At 40.5% G+C, this 13,919-nt stretch overlaps 1 protein-coding gene across 2 annotated transcripts in view; it reads left to right on the top strand.

The window, feature by feature from the left end:
- Positions 1–13,919, top strand: part of LOC117217134 (basement membrane-specific heparan sulfate proteoglycan core protein-like) — a 186,140-nt gene that overhangs the window by 97,956 nt on the left and 74,265 nt on the right. The gene's annotated exons all lie outside the window — the stretch shown is intronic.

Genomic DNA, 13,919 nt, shown 5'->3' with positions numbered 1-13,919 from the left:
ATCGATAACGCTTTGGCCAGTGACTCGACATTTTCCATTATCGAATAATTCGAAGAAATAGTCCTTCATTCGGCATTATTCGCCGCCAGATTCCAGTCATCGTATCCCTTAAGTTCGAAGACATACGTCCACGAAGCGTCGTTCCATAGACACGCATATTAGAGACGTGGCACAGTTTTCTACACGTTTCTGTGCTTTGAGCAATGTAAAACAATGCGCGTTCTTCTTCCGCGAGGTAGCATCGTGCGTTCGTCACGATTTTCATTCGTCGTGACGCCTGCTACATGACATCGCTAGTGCGCGGCGTATATTGCATCGCTTCTTTCACTGTCGGCTTCTCTTTTAAACGCAGCCTGCCCTAGCGATCATTGCAGCGTCGGCAAACAGGCGATCCTACGTCAAAAACCAAGTCGAAAACGTACAATACAATTTTTTAGCCGACTGTGCTAGGAGAAGAGGAAAGGCTATCGTGTTTGGCTTTAACCTATGTATGTATGTAGATGTCTCTGTCTGTGCTTACGTTTGTGTAACTTAAAAACGTTTCAACCGATTCAAACTTTGCAGGTTTCGATCGATTCGTCTCGGCAGAGTGTTGTAGGTTATGTAGGAATATCGAAGAAAAAAAGGAAGGAAAAGCAAAATGGCGGGAGATATAGGTAGAAATGCGAAAAGAACGTGCATACCGCGTCGTTAAATCGCTGAATTCAGGAAAGGAATGTGTCTACCTTTTTCCTTCTTACGTATAACGTACTTACCTGTAGGTTTCGTCTCGGTGTGAAGAAAAATTAAAGTAGAAGAGAAAGATTCGACTAAATAAATATTTTAAGAAAACGGTACCCGACAACCAAGTTAAAACTGACCAAAGCTAAAAAAAAAAAAAAAAAAAAAGAAAATAGCTGTACGTATGTGCTTCACTGAGAAATACGTGTGGTACACATTCAGATATTTTTAAGTAAGTGACGTAGCTACGGAATTTAGAGTAGTAACGTTTAAAATAATGGCGTAGTCGAACGCTCGCAGCATTTACACAATCTTATCGTTATTTTTTCGTCGTCAGCTTTTAATCGCCATCGTGACGACTTTTAATCGTCATTGTGACCATTTTTAATCAGTGTCGACTACGGCGTTTTGTAAACGTTACTTATCCTCCAAATTCTTTATAATTGTATAAATTAATTGTGATATCAGCTACTTGCGATATATCTAAATGTGTACTTGTTCGTATTTCTGTGTGAAACACATACATATTGCTTTGCCTATGTCCGAACTAGACGGGAGCAGATAATCGACAAGAAGTTATTTTAGCCGCGAAACTAAAAATGGAAGAGGTAGAATAAAGTTTGCTCGCGGGACGCGCCATTTGCAAGGAAGCAATATTTTCATTTATCAAATACTTAATATAACATGTTCAAATTTTACTTTCCGGGAAACCAGGTCACAAACAGAAAAATTGCATTCCACGCTCTTTACTTATCATTTGCGCGCTGAATAATCTGCTTTTTGTTCATTCATATTCAGTTTGCAATCAGCTAAGTTGATATATATCAGAGGAATTTTCAAATTGGATTCCATCGAAGACAAGACGACGTATTAAGGATTTATAAATGAATAAATAAATGGAAAATATAGGTTAAATCTTTACAAATATTAATATTTATTAATGCAATACAATATTTATAGAACATCAATATTTATAAACATATATTTTGTTCACGTAGAATTATTGCCTTATCGATCGTATCATGATTTCTAGGGCATTGCCGTATGTATAGTTATTATTGCAGTTTCTGACCAAGGAATTAATTAAACAAAACGAGAGATATGCGAGATATGCTGCGTTTTTATATTCTATTCGCTAGACCTTGACGTTTATCAAAATCTTATCTTCGCCATATATTTACGTTGACGTATATTTATTGTTGTTGTTTCTAGCAATGGTTCCATTATTTGCACAAAACTTTTCCCTCTCTTGACGCATCTTGTACACTGCGTGCGATATCTGTCTTCATCTACTGCTAATCTGTCTGTAATTTAAGCATTTATCTCCTGGTTTTCTCATCATTGGAAGTAGCACTTGTTTCACTCGTCCTTTCAGAGGTCTCTATGCTACTTATATGTAGTTAACAGTATATTATACTAAGAAACTTTGTGTTTCTATATATTGTTCCTTTTTGGTATTTTTGTACGCGTACAGTCAATACTTTCAGAACAATGAGTATTAAATACTTATAGTAATAGTAAGAAACTTTGTGTTCCTATAAATTGTTTTTCTCTCTTTTTTTTGGTATTTTTGTATGCGTACAGTCAATACTTTCAGAACAATGAGTATTAAATACTTATAGTAATAGTAAGAAACTTTGTGTTCCTATAAATTGTTTTTCTCTCTTTTTTTTTGGTATTTTTGTATGCGTACAGTCAATACTTTCAGAACAATGAGTATTAAATACTTATAGTAATAGTAAGAAACTTTGTGTTCCTACAAATTGTTTTTCTCCCTTTTTTTTGGTATTTTTGTATGCGTACAGTCAATACTTTCAGAACAATGAGTATTAAATACTTGTAGTAATAGCAAGAAACTTTGTGTTCCTATAAATTGTTTTTCTCTCTTTTTTTTGGTATTTTTGTATGCGTACAGTCAATACTTTCAGAACAATGAGTATTAAATACTTATAGTAATAGTAAGAAACTTTGTGTTCCTACAAATTGTTTCTCTTTGGTATTTTTGTACGCGTACAGTCAATACTTTCAGAACAATGAGTATTACATACTTATAGTAATAGTAAGAAACTTTGTGTTCCTACAAATTGTTTCGTTTCTTTTTTTTTGGTATTTTTGTATGCGTACAGTCAATACTTTCAGAACAATGAATATTAAATACTTGTAGTAATAGTAAGAAACTTTGTGTTCCTATAAATTGTTTCTTTTTGGTATTTTTGTACGCGTACAGTCAATACTTTCAGGCCAATGAACATTATATACTTGTATATAATACAGAAAGCTTTGTATTTCTACAAATTATTCATCATTCTTTTTTTTTGGTATTTTTGTATGCGTACAGTCGATACTTTCAAAACAATGAACATTTTTACCAGTTACTTGATAAATTACCGCGAAAAGATACCGAGAATTCCTTTTTTAAATTACGTCGATGCGCATTCTTCTTCTACCCATTCTCGTGATCTCGAGTATTTACTCCTTCGACGCGCCACAAAGAAGCTTAGATATAATCCGCGCGATTCCCATCAAAATCGAAGAGCTTGCACCAATAAGGGGGCAGTTGCACGTTGTCTAAACGTACATTGAATGGGCGAAAAAGCAGTATGACAAGCGTAACATTCATATTCGAAGTTTCACACTCAGGAGCACAACACAAGTTTACTATTGGGTTGGCAACTAAGTGATTGCGGATTTTGTCATTAGGTGGTAATGACTCATGAGTTCAGTAATTCAAGCGTATACTTCCAACACTTGTTAGAGAGGTTTCAAACTTTCTCCTACAGTCTCAATCATGTTGGGGTTCTGCTGAAACTCTAAGTTTGGATGAAATCTTTCAATGTTTGCGAAAGTTTGTAGTTCTGATCTAAGTCAGATTTAAAATTTATCCATCTCCAAGAATGTTAACAATGAAATAAAATATTCCAAAATTCAGTAACTCAAACGTAGACTCCCAACACTTGTCAGACACATTTCAAACTTTCTCCTACAATCTCAATCACGTTGGGGTTCTGTTGAAACTCTGTTGCAATCTCTAGGTTTGGATGAAATCTTCCAATGTTTGCGAAAGTTTGTAGGCCTGATCTAAGTCAGATTTAAAATTTGTCCATCTCCAAGAATGTTAACAATGAGATAAAATATTCCAAAATTCAGTAACTCGAACGTAGACTCCCAACACTTGTCATAGACATTTCAAACTTTTTGGTAGAATCTCATTCAGATTGAGATTCTGTTGAAATTCTCCTGTAATCTGTAGGTTTGGATGAAATCTTCCAATGTTTGCGAAAGTTTGTAGGCCTGATCTAAGTCAGATTTAAAATTTGTCCATCTCCAAGAATTTTAATAATGAAATAAAATATTCCAAAATTCAGTAACTCGAACATAGACTTCCAACACTTGTCAGAGACATTTCAAACTTTTTCCTACAATCTCATTGAGATTGAGATTCTGTTGAAACTCTATTGCAATCTCTAGGTTCGGATTCGATCATACAGAGTTGGTTGCAAATCGCTATAATGATTTTTATATCGTTGGAAGGATACGCAAAGCGTAATCGTGCAGCTCGTCAGATCGAAAGAGATATATCGAACTGCGGTAGTTGATAGCGAATATTGATGACACCTTGTCATTATTTCCGAATGAAAAGGACTTCAATCCCGTGTCCGTTCGTATTCCAAGCCCATTGAAATCAAACTGCGAGATCGTTCCATTAACGGACGTCGTAAATTCTCGTTGACACGACGCAGCTTCCAGCTTCGATCGACGGTCACCCCCTTCGACCGTTTCATCTTTAATACCTTTCAACCAAGTTTTACGAACGATCAACTCGAAGAAACAGAGAAAAAACGACAAGGCAAGAAAAAAAAAAAGAGAAGAAAAGAAGGGGAAAACCATTTAACATTTGAACGACGAAGCACGCCAATTGTTGTTCTAACTGAAATTTGTCTCATGTACGAAGAATCCTAAAATAATATGTTCTATTTGACACAATCGCGTAGCAACGTAGAAACATAAAGTACGAATAAGTGTTTCAAACAGCACGTAATTTATGCACTCCGGTACCTTTCCTTTCTTCTTGCAATTCCCATTTCTTCTTCTGTCTCTTCAGTCTCTTTCTTTCTTCGTTTCATTTTTTTCTTTTCCCCCTTTTTTCCCTCCTCTTTCTTCCTATTCTTCCTTTCTTCCTACATTCAGTTCCCTTTTTTTCTTCCTTCTCTCTTCTCCTTTGCTTCCACTTCCACTCTGTGCCCACTAATTCGCTATTCGTGTGCCGTACGGTAGCCTGGCTATTCAACGAAAGCCACATTTTTCATGTTGGCGGTAAGAGCAGCTCTAACAGCAAAGTTTACGAAATACCAGGACGATATACTCTTCTTTGCTTCGCAACTCGCGTCCTTTCTAATTTGCTCTCCGCGCGTCATACGTTCCGCGTTCTCGTTACTTCTTCAAAGATTCGCAACTCCCTTCATCAGATCGAACACGAGCGCAGGGACAATTCGTCGTTTGCCGCTTCGATCAAACTCGTGTAAGCAGCAAACAGCCTCGAGTCCAAGCGAAAACCATGCCCGCGAACCGACGTTCTTGCGTAATTCTTTATCGCCACGTTTAACGACGCCTGATACCTCGACTGATCGCAAAGCTGGTTGCGAACGCGACAGAACACGAAAAAAAAAAAAGAAAAAAGAAAGGAGAAAAGACGGAAGGGGATAAAAAACTAAGCTAACGTGTAAGACGAGGTCGTAACGTTAATCCAGGCGGAAGCTTCCTTATTATTTATTAATACGTTTACGATTGCGCGATAAAGCAGAGCGAAGTTGAGGAACTGCAACGAGTCTAATGGCTGGCAAACCGGGAACTTCCATAACCGGCGTTAACGATCGGCTTTGTTTATGCCTTCTTCCTTCCAACCATCGCCCCCGTGCCCGGGATAATTCGATTTGTCGCGGCCAGTTTCCTTCTTTTACGTGATCGACGTTCACCCTTCGTCACGTGCCGGCCAGGCATCGGTTTTTCATTTGCCACGGGGCGGCCTGTTGCCTGCTGTTGTCGGGGCGTTCGCTTTCGGTAAAACAATCGGCGCGCCTTGTTCCCAGAATCTCCCTCAGCAAGATTTATTAAAAGCTTCGTCGAGGAAGATGGCAGATATTACAGTCGACTATGTATTTGTATTTCTTTACATTGTTGTACCAGCCTACGCATTGTTGCAGCGGGTTTTTGCAATTTTCCAGCAATTTGAACAAAGGAAAATCGACTGGGAATCGATCGAGTGACTTTCGTGGGACGCGCTAACGAGTTCATAGCCGACTGATATTCATCGATTTTGTCATTAGATAGCGATGACAAAAGATACGAAAAATTTCTGTTATTTTCAATTTTCTGAAAACCGTCGCCGATTTAACTCAGCGTAGTTTCTTTCGGTAAAATAAAACGTGGACGATTTTACGTCAGCCGCATACTTGGCCGGCCATAAACCGGTGGTCACAAATTGGTCGCAGTTATTCGCATAAACGCCACACGAGAACATTTTTTACGCCATACGAGCAGATTTTTCCATGTTTTTCTCTCTCTCTCTCTTTCTTTCTATTTAAGTCTTGCCGGTGTTTTTCCTTCTCCCCTCTGCCCACGATTTTCCTCTCACCTCTGGCGCAATTCTGGTGAATCCGATGGACGAAGCCGTGAAATCTGGGTTACCCGCCCCCTGGAATAATTAACGTCGAATGATCGTTTTTATTAGCTCGTAAATTTTGTAAATACCAGTGAAAAATCTGCCAGCTCTTGGCCACTTTTCTGTCCATTTATAAACGCCAGGCGATTTAACGATCCAGCTGGCGTCGTTTCTGATCGACGATAGTTGAAAATAATATCTTGGCCTCTCGTGTTCCGCGTTATCAAAACTGACGGAAGTTAGCTTGCGTTGCGAGTTCAGTTTCAAATCGATCGAATCTCACATCGAATGATTTGACTAACTGTAGGAAGATTAGGCCTGCAGCTCGTGTTAGAACCTTTCTGACCCGGCGTAAGCGTAAGCTTCTTCCGCTAACGAGGTGTGCGACGTGGGCCGAGTTTAGAGCCGCGTCGTGTTTTAACTTGTCTCTCAGGCTTTTTCAAAGACGTACAAATGTTCGTGGTTCTGCTTAGTAACGTGTTTTCTACGTTACTCGATAGATTTAAAACAGTCGACAGTCGTAGGATTCGGTTGGATCAAGTTTCACGCTAGGACCGCAAACCTCTGTGACTAACAGACCTACCGATAGTCGACACGAAGCTATTTCTACCACAACCAGTGAAAATGACTGGTTTAAGAAATACGTAATAGTAGAATATTTGTATATTTATTGATTTATTCTTTCTTACGGAAGCAATTCCATGTTACGTGGTACATTTTTGCTATTATTAATCCATATGGGATCCCTGAACGAGGGTTGACACATTTGTAAAATCGTAGAACCAGTCAGTTTCACTGCTGTGGTATTTCCAGCGTTAGCATCTAGCGATCCAGCAGTCGATCCGGAATTTTTCTGATAACTGACATCCTCGTATCGAATGATACGCGATAAAAATTTGAAAAGCATGTGATAAGTTGTAGAAAACGAGGAAACTGTCTAATTGGGGCTCGATAAACAGATTACAGGACTCCTGTACACTTTGACAAGTGCCGGTCATTTTCACTGCTATTGAATACATAAAAAACAAAATAAAATTCGTTATATTATTCTTTTAGTTATCGTTGCGAAGGTCATTACATCATTGCGGTAAAAAATATAACACGAAGTAGGAATTTTAAAATAAAATCGTAGAACCAGTCATTTTCACTGCTGTGGTATTTCCAGCGTTAGCATCTAGCGATCCAGCGGTCGATCCGGAATTTTCCTGATAACTGACATCCTCGTATCGAATGATACGCGGTAAAAATTTGAAAAACATATGGCAAGTTGTAGAAAACGAGGAAACTCGCTAATTGGGGCTCGATAAATAGATTACAGGACTCCTGTACACTTTGACAAGTGCCAGTCATTTTCACTGCTATTAGTATAAGTAGATACAGAATTATTTTCAGCTTGAATACATGAAAAACAAAATAAATATTCTTTTAGTTATCGTTGCGAAGGTCATTACACCATTGCGGTAAAAAATATAACACGAAGTAGGAATTTTAAAATAGAATTGTAAAACCAGTCAATTTCACTGGTGTGGTAGTTCTAACGTTAAAGAAGTATGTGTCTGCCTGAATAGAAGTTTCATTTTACCAAAAATATCTAGCGTCTGTTTAATAATCGCAGATGCCCTTAGCTGGAACTGTAACAGGTTCAAAGTTAAACCTGCAACAATTCCTTTAGGCTTCGGTATAGGTCATTTGCCTCGTGGATTATTTCTCGGATCAGTCGAGAGAAATAAGTGGAAACAACGTGGATATTCGAACAATACTCGTTGCCCATAGTGACCGGGTTGACCTCGGTAGGGCAAACCTGGTTCTGGCTAAATTAAGCGGCGGAAGGACATTCCCCCTGGTGAAAGAATAATCTTGCGGAATGTACGAAATATTCAAGGATCCGCCGACTATAATCGCGCTACGGTGGAGTAATTAAATCCTTCGCCGATTCGTTCGCCCGTGCAATATGCATGAGCAGATTTTTTCCCTCTTCTGTGGTCCGAAAGGAGAAGCGGAATAAGAAAAAGGCGACGAATAAAAGAAACGTAGCGGGCAAAGAAAGCATAAATCGCGTTTTTCCCTTCCCAGCGAATAATCTCGGTGTATGCTGAGAATTTCCCGCGGTATTTAAAATGTAAACTCTTCGGGGGCTGCAGAGAGACAGAAAGAGAGAGAGAGAAAGTATTCCGTTGGTCTTGCCCTTTCTTCACGTCCTCACCCGCAAATCGAGTCCTCGAATCATCCAATTAATCGACTGCCGATTATTCCGACCGCTAATTTCGACCGCTCTGACCGACTTATTTCCTAAACGATAACTTAACCGAGCGTGTGATATTTTGGATAAAAATTGTCAGATGTAAAATGCGAGGCAATTGGAAAAATATTGTTTGATATTTATAAGTAGAGATACCCGCTGTTACTGGCCAAAGAGCATTTCTTTCGGCAAATTATAGCTGGTTACCAGCGACGTGCAATTACGTTGCTTCGTAAGATACCAGAAATTCGTGGTAGAGTATCGACGAATTCCTCGATAAATTCCGGCAAAGTAAAACTACGTTGCTCTAAGTGAAACTTAGTGGATCTGGCGATCTTGTTGCAATTCTTAATATTTCGCTGATTTTTCTGCCTCCTCGCAGAATATCAGCGCGGACTAATTGGAAAAATTGCACGATGTAAAAGAGAGAAAAACGACGTGATTCTGTTCTCAGAAGAATTTTATCACCTGTGTAATCGATAACTAGCCACTGCATTTGCGGGATGGTTACGTCTTAATTACGTTTTAATCGCAGCCACCAGTTATATAATAGAAGGCACGACTTTAAACTACACGATATCAAAAAAGCAAAAAGACGAATAAGAAAAGAAGTAGCTGCAAATTATTGATTTGCCTAAATCTGGATCCTGTCTACGCACACGAAATCCTAGCAAGCAACCTAGCATCGCTGGTTTTATTTCGATCGACTCGTAGGTCTAACGATTAATGCCACGATGTAACCTAAATCTGTAAGAAACTCGTCAAACAAATATAGACTTTACGAAATACGTTAATACTCGACGTGAAATTTCCATAGAAGATCGAAGTCTGATAATGGATGAGCATAACACTCGCCTAACTTATTCATGATCCTTCTTTCGACCCGAATGTAACTGGTTATTTTCGGATATCCGAACGTACTCGACATTGCCAGCCTCCTCTGTCGGAGTACACTTTGCCGATAGTTTTTGACGACCGCTATAGCGTCCCTCGTCGATCCAGCAAACGAGAAGAAACTTGTGTCTTATCGTTGCTCGACGTTATGAAAAGCCAAATTGATTCTCTGCACGAGCAATGCAGAACGTTCATCGAGGTATTAACCAGCCCGGAGACTATTTAAGTTGCAGTATCTCGAGCCTCTTCCCTTTCGTATCCGTTCTTCCGTGCTGTTTTCCAGTCGATACGAGCAAATTGTTTCGCCAGACGACGAAGACTATCGGCGTGGAACGCCTGGCAAATCCGATCGAGTTGACAAGTTTTGCAACCTCCGTCCCGAGGGATACAGTTTCCCTTCGATTCGTCGCCAGACCTGAAAGCATTCTTCTTCTGGCTCTTCCATTGATTAATCGTTAGCACTTGTACGAGGAACGTTCGATTGGTTGCACGAGGCAGCCCATGACGTACCACTTCCGGTCTCTTTTAGATGCCGCTACTTCCTGCGCCGTTGAGAAGATTTATTTGGTAACCTGTGGTTCGCTCCTTATCCACGGCTTCCTGCTGCTTTTCTATCCTTGACAAATAAATATCAGCTCGGTCTGCAGTCTTCTTCCGAGGTTGGGTTCCATCCCGGAGGTGTGCGAGCGCCGATGGGCCACCGAGTTCCGTTTTGTAAAGTTCTCATAAGGATTCGAGAATAGATGGACCGTCTTACATAGAAACGTACCAGTAATATTCTGTCATCTTGTCACCTTCGCTTAATTGACATCCGAATTTAGCTCTCTATTATGGACGAGCAATTCACGTTCCTATATCGTGTCAGTCTCATCGCAGCACTAACCTTACCAGACCCTGTCAAACGACAGGTTTCAAAATTTTGTTCAAAGTTGTACATTCATCGTTGTTTCTTTTGTTCATTGGAATTGAACATGAAACTTTGAAACTGCTCGTTTGACCGGGCCCGGTAAGGTTATGGAGGGTACGGATTGGTTGACGTTCTAATTTCTATTAGAAAATCGAATTTCTAATTTCAAACTTAATTCGATCATTGTCTGAGATTTTAACAGTCTCTCGCTATCTTCATCTTCACTTTACCTGATCCGATTTCAAACCCAAGGAAAAATTAATTAGTTAGTACGTAGACTTAGTTAGTATATAGACTTCGCGTAAGCTGATATCTTGTTATCCTAACCTAACCTAAACTCAAATCTGATCCACGTCCAACATTTGGTCTGACAGTCTGTCGTTCTGTCAATTTTGGTTAATTTAAAGCGAAACTGAGCTCAGATCTAACCATCAAATATAAATAAATGGCAAAGCGCGAGCTAATTTGATCTGAACTCAAACCTAACCTAAACTTGACCCAATCTAGAACCGCTGATCAAGAAGATTTTTTTCGTCGAGCGAACACTGCCTCTAGGTCGAAACTACGTTTTCCTTTGCCCGAGATATTTGATCTGCGCAGTTATTAGATTTTCTGGCTGACTTTCGTGCTTGGCGGTAAACATACTTTTCTAGAAACACACATGTTCCCTGGTTGTCTATCGAATTTCACCTTCCCACCACTTGTCTCAGGCTTATCCAGAGCGTGGCGATCGATGAAACGTACGACACGTGGATCGAGGCTGTCCAACACGAAGGCATTTAATCAAAGTATAACTGGCCGAATTGGTTGTCTGGAAAATCTTTTCTTAAACCATCGCATGAAAATCAGATTTACAGGTAAATTTGATTTACTGCGGCAGATCGCACTTATTCTTGGGTTAAAGCCTGTTTTCCCAACACGCGTACGACTTTTGACCCATTTCGATCCTCTGTATAGGCCATTTGTTACAAACTTGTTTGTTTGATCAAAAACCGCGAGACCTTCGCGATTTTACCCATCTGTCTGGCTACCAGCGAAAACGTCCAAGAAAAATAACTTGGAAGATACAGTTATTTATTTATCACAATGTACATTAGTCAATGTTACAAGAATATCCTCTCTCGGATTATTCTCAGTTTAAGTGTATCAATATCGTAATACATCAAAGAACGCGTGTGCCATTGCCAACCTTGGACCTGATACGAAGGATCAAACATAACCTCTCAAACGATTTTGCTGCTGGATCAAAAGCAGAGTTCTTTTGTTTTGTTGTAATTCGTAGAAACTTTTGCCGGGGAATATAGAAAATGGTGTTTAGTTCGACCTTTGAATCTACCAGAAACCGATACGTACACGGCTAATCATCGAACTTGGTGAAAAAGACAGCGGATCAAAGGATCGACCAGCACTCGAGTCAGGGATTATCGCTGGCATGACCCGAATGTCGTCAACGACTAGCTCGTCAAGCGATTTTAAATTGCCACTAGAAGGCATAGAGGACTGCGTGAGCCTCTTGCCGCGGGTATCATCGACCTCCCCGCGATGGAATCTGTGTGGCAGGCTTTGAATTGCGATATTTACGAGGCTGACGAACGCCAGCCGACCCAGGGAGAGCCATCTCCGTGGCATCCAAGCGAGGAATGCGCCATGATCGAACGGTTGTGCGTCTTCGACTGTCACTAGAAAATCGTAGTCGTGCAGCGAAGAGTGATCGCGACTGTCTGTCGGCTTCTAAGCAAATCGTTCTATGCCATAGAATCTATGGTAATAGGATTAGCCAAGAGAATTGCAATGCGGTGAAATACTTCTATTCATATTCCACGAGATTCCGAAACGATCGGCTAAAATTACCATCCGTAACGTGCTATGTATGTCGAACCAAGACCTCATCGAACGTTTTACAACCAGGTATATTTTCAGACTGACCGAAGTACGAACGATTCATAGCGGTGAGTAGCAAAAGGAAACAGAGCCGATGGATGAGCGTTCCAGGAACGCGTGTACCGATTTGCATCCGTTTTAATTGGGAAACAACGAGAATAGAGCGATCGAAAGATAGGTTAGGTTGGTTACTTTAGGTACAGGTCAGGTTAGGAAACTTGTGACCGCCATCTTGCTTCCACTGTGGGAATTATTTTTGTTAAACAAAAGGAAAACATCAGCTACGTGGTAGATGCATCGGGATGGGAGGAAACGTGGCAACGAAAATGACACGATACGCAATGGAAATGCTAAGTGTAGGACTCGGAGGATCGTAGCAACGCGCGCGCGCGCGCGCGCGCAAGCTCACGGTGACGGTGAAATAAATTATTCGGCCGCGTTCACCTTGGCGTGTAACGGCATTCTAATGCATATTGGAACAGCTTTATCGCGGGTGTGTGCACGCGCGCCTTGAATACGGTTAAGATGTTTCACCAGTGATGTAGTAGATCCACTTACCCGTGAGCGCGCGCGCGCACGTCTCTGCCATGCAGCGGGAATTTCCAAAGATCTTTGAAGTGCATCCTCGATTTACAGGCATCGCTAACGCTTCGGTTTTGATCTTTCCGTGTTCGCCAGTCCTCTCGTGTCAGGTTTCTAGGTTTCTATTATTAGATAAGCAATCTTTACGTTTCATTATTGGACAGGAAATGATGGCGGCTTCGATGAGATTTTAGCGTGGAGCATAAAACACTCGAACGAGCCTAAATATTTTAGCTGGTAATAGGAAACTTGAAATAGCCGAATTGCGATAATTAATAAAGATAATATTCCAAAATTTAGTAGGCGAAACAGTATTCTCTCCTGGTTCTTTCATCCTTTCAATCTTATTGACAGAGGTATAAATTGATTTTCTATTAAATTTAGGTAGCGTGGTACGCAAATAAAACCACTCCTAGGAGTTCAAGCCTCTTCACACCGGCCAAAGATACAATTTCTTCGTGTTGCTAATAAGCGACCAAAGTTTCAAGTATAGATAACATAATGATACTTGACCATTGGCGAGGGAAGCATCAGACGTCGAAGTCCGAGCTAGAAATTACATCGAGATTAGAAGTCTGGATAACGTCAGGTGCTAATTTTCGAGTAGTTTCCACGCTCGTGCTAATCCACACGTCGTGGAAGTATAGCAATCGCGGAGAAAGTTGCGCAAACGAACGGTTTAGTCTTCACCGCGTGCCTCGAGGCAAATTTCTCGATATACCGGATTCGTCTTAATATCAATTTTATCAATTTTATCGTTTCGCCGAAACTGTGTGTTGCACCGTGATCTGCCGCGTTTCTTCGCCCGTGGCTACGGACATAGTTCAATTTTCTAAGAAATTAATCGGGAAAATGTTGCGCACGAGATACAAGACGTGGTTACACGCGTGGTTGAGCACGCAAAACGTTCTTTTGTGCGAAGCTCGTCATTCTTCATCGGCGCTTCCGCTTGCCACGAGTGATTCCCAAGATTCTCGAGATTATTGCGTAGGCATTCCGAGGCCGTTATCTCAGCGACACTTCCACTTCCGTCTTCT

Source organism: Bombus bifarius, unplaced genomic scaffold (genome assembly GCF_011952205.1).
Source record: "Bombus bifarius isolate JDL3187 unplaced genomic scaffold, Bbif_JDL3187 scf7180000007974, whole genome shotgun sequence".
Taxonomy (NCBI): domain Eukaryota; kingdom Metazoa; phylum Arthropoda; class Insecta; order Hymenoptera; family Apidae; genus Bombus; species Bombus bifarius.
This window is presented reverse-complemented; position numbering and strand designations above follow the sequence as displayed.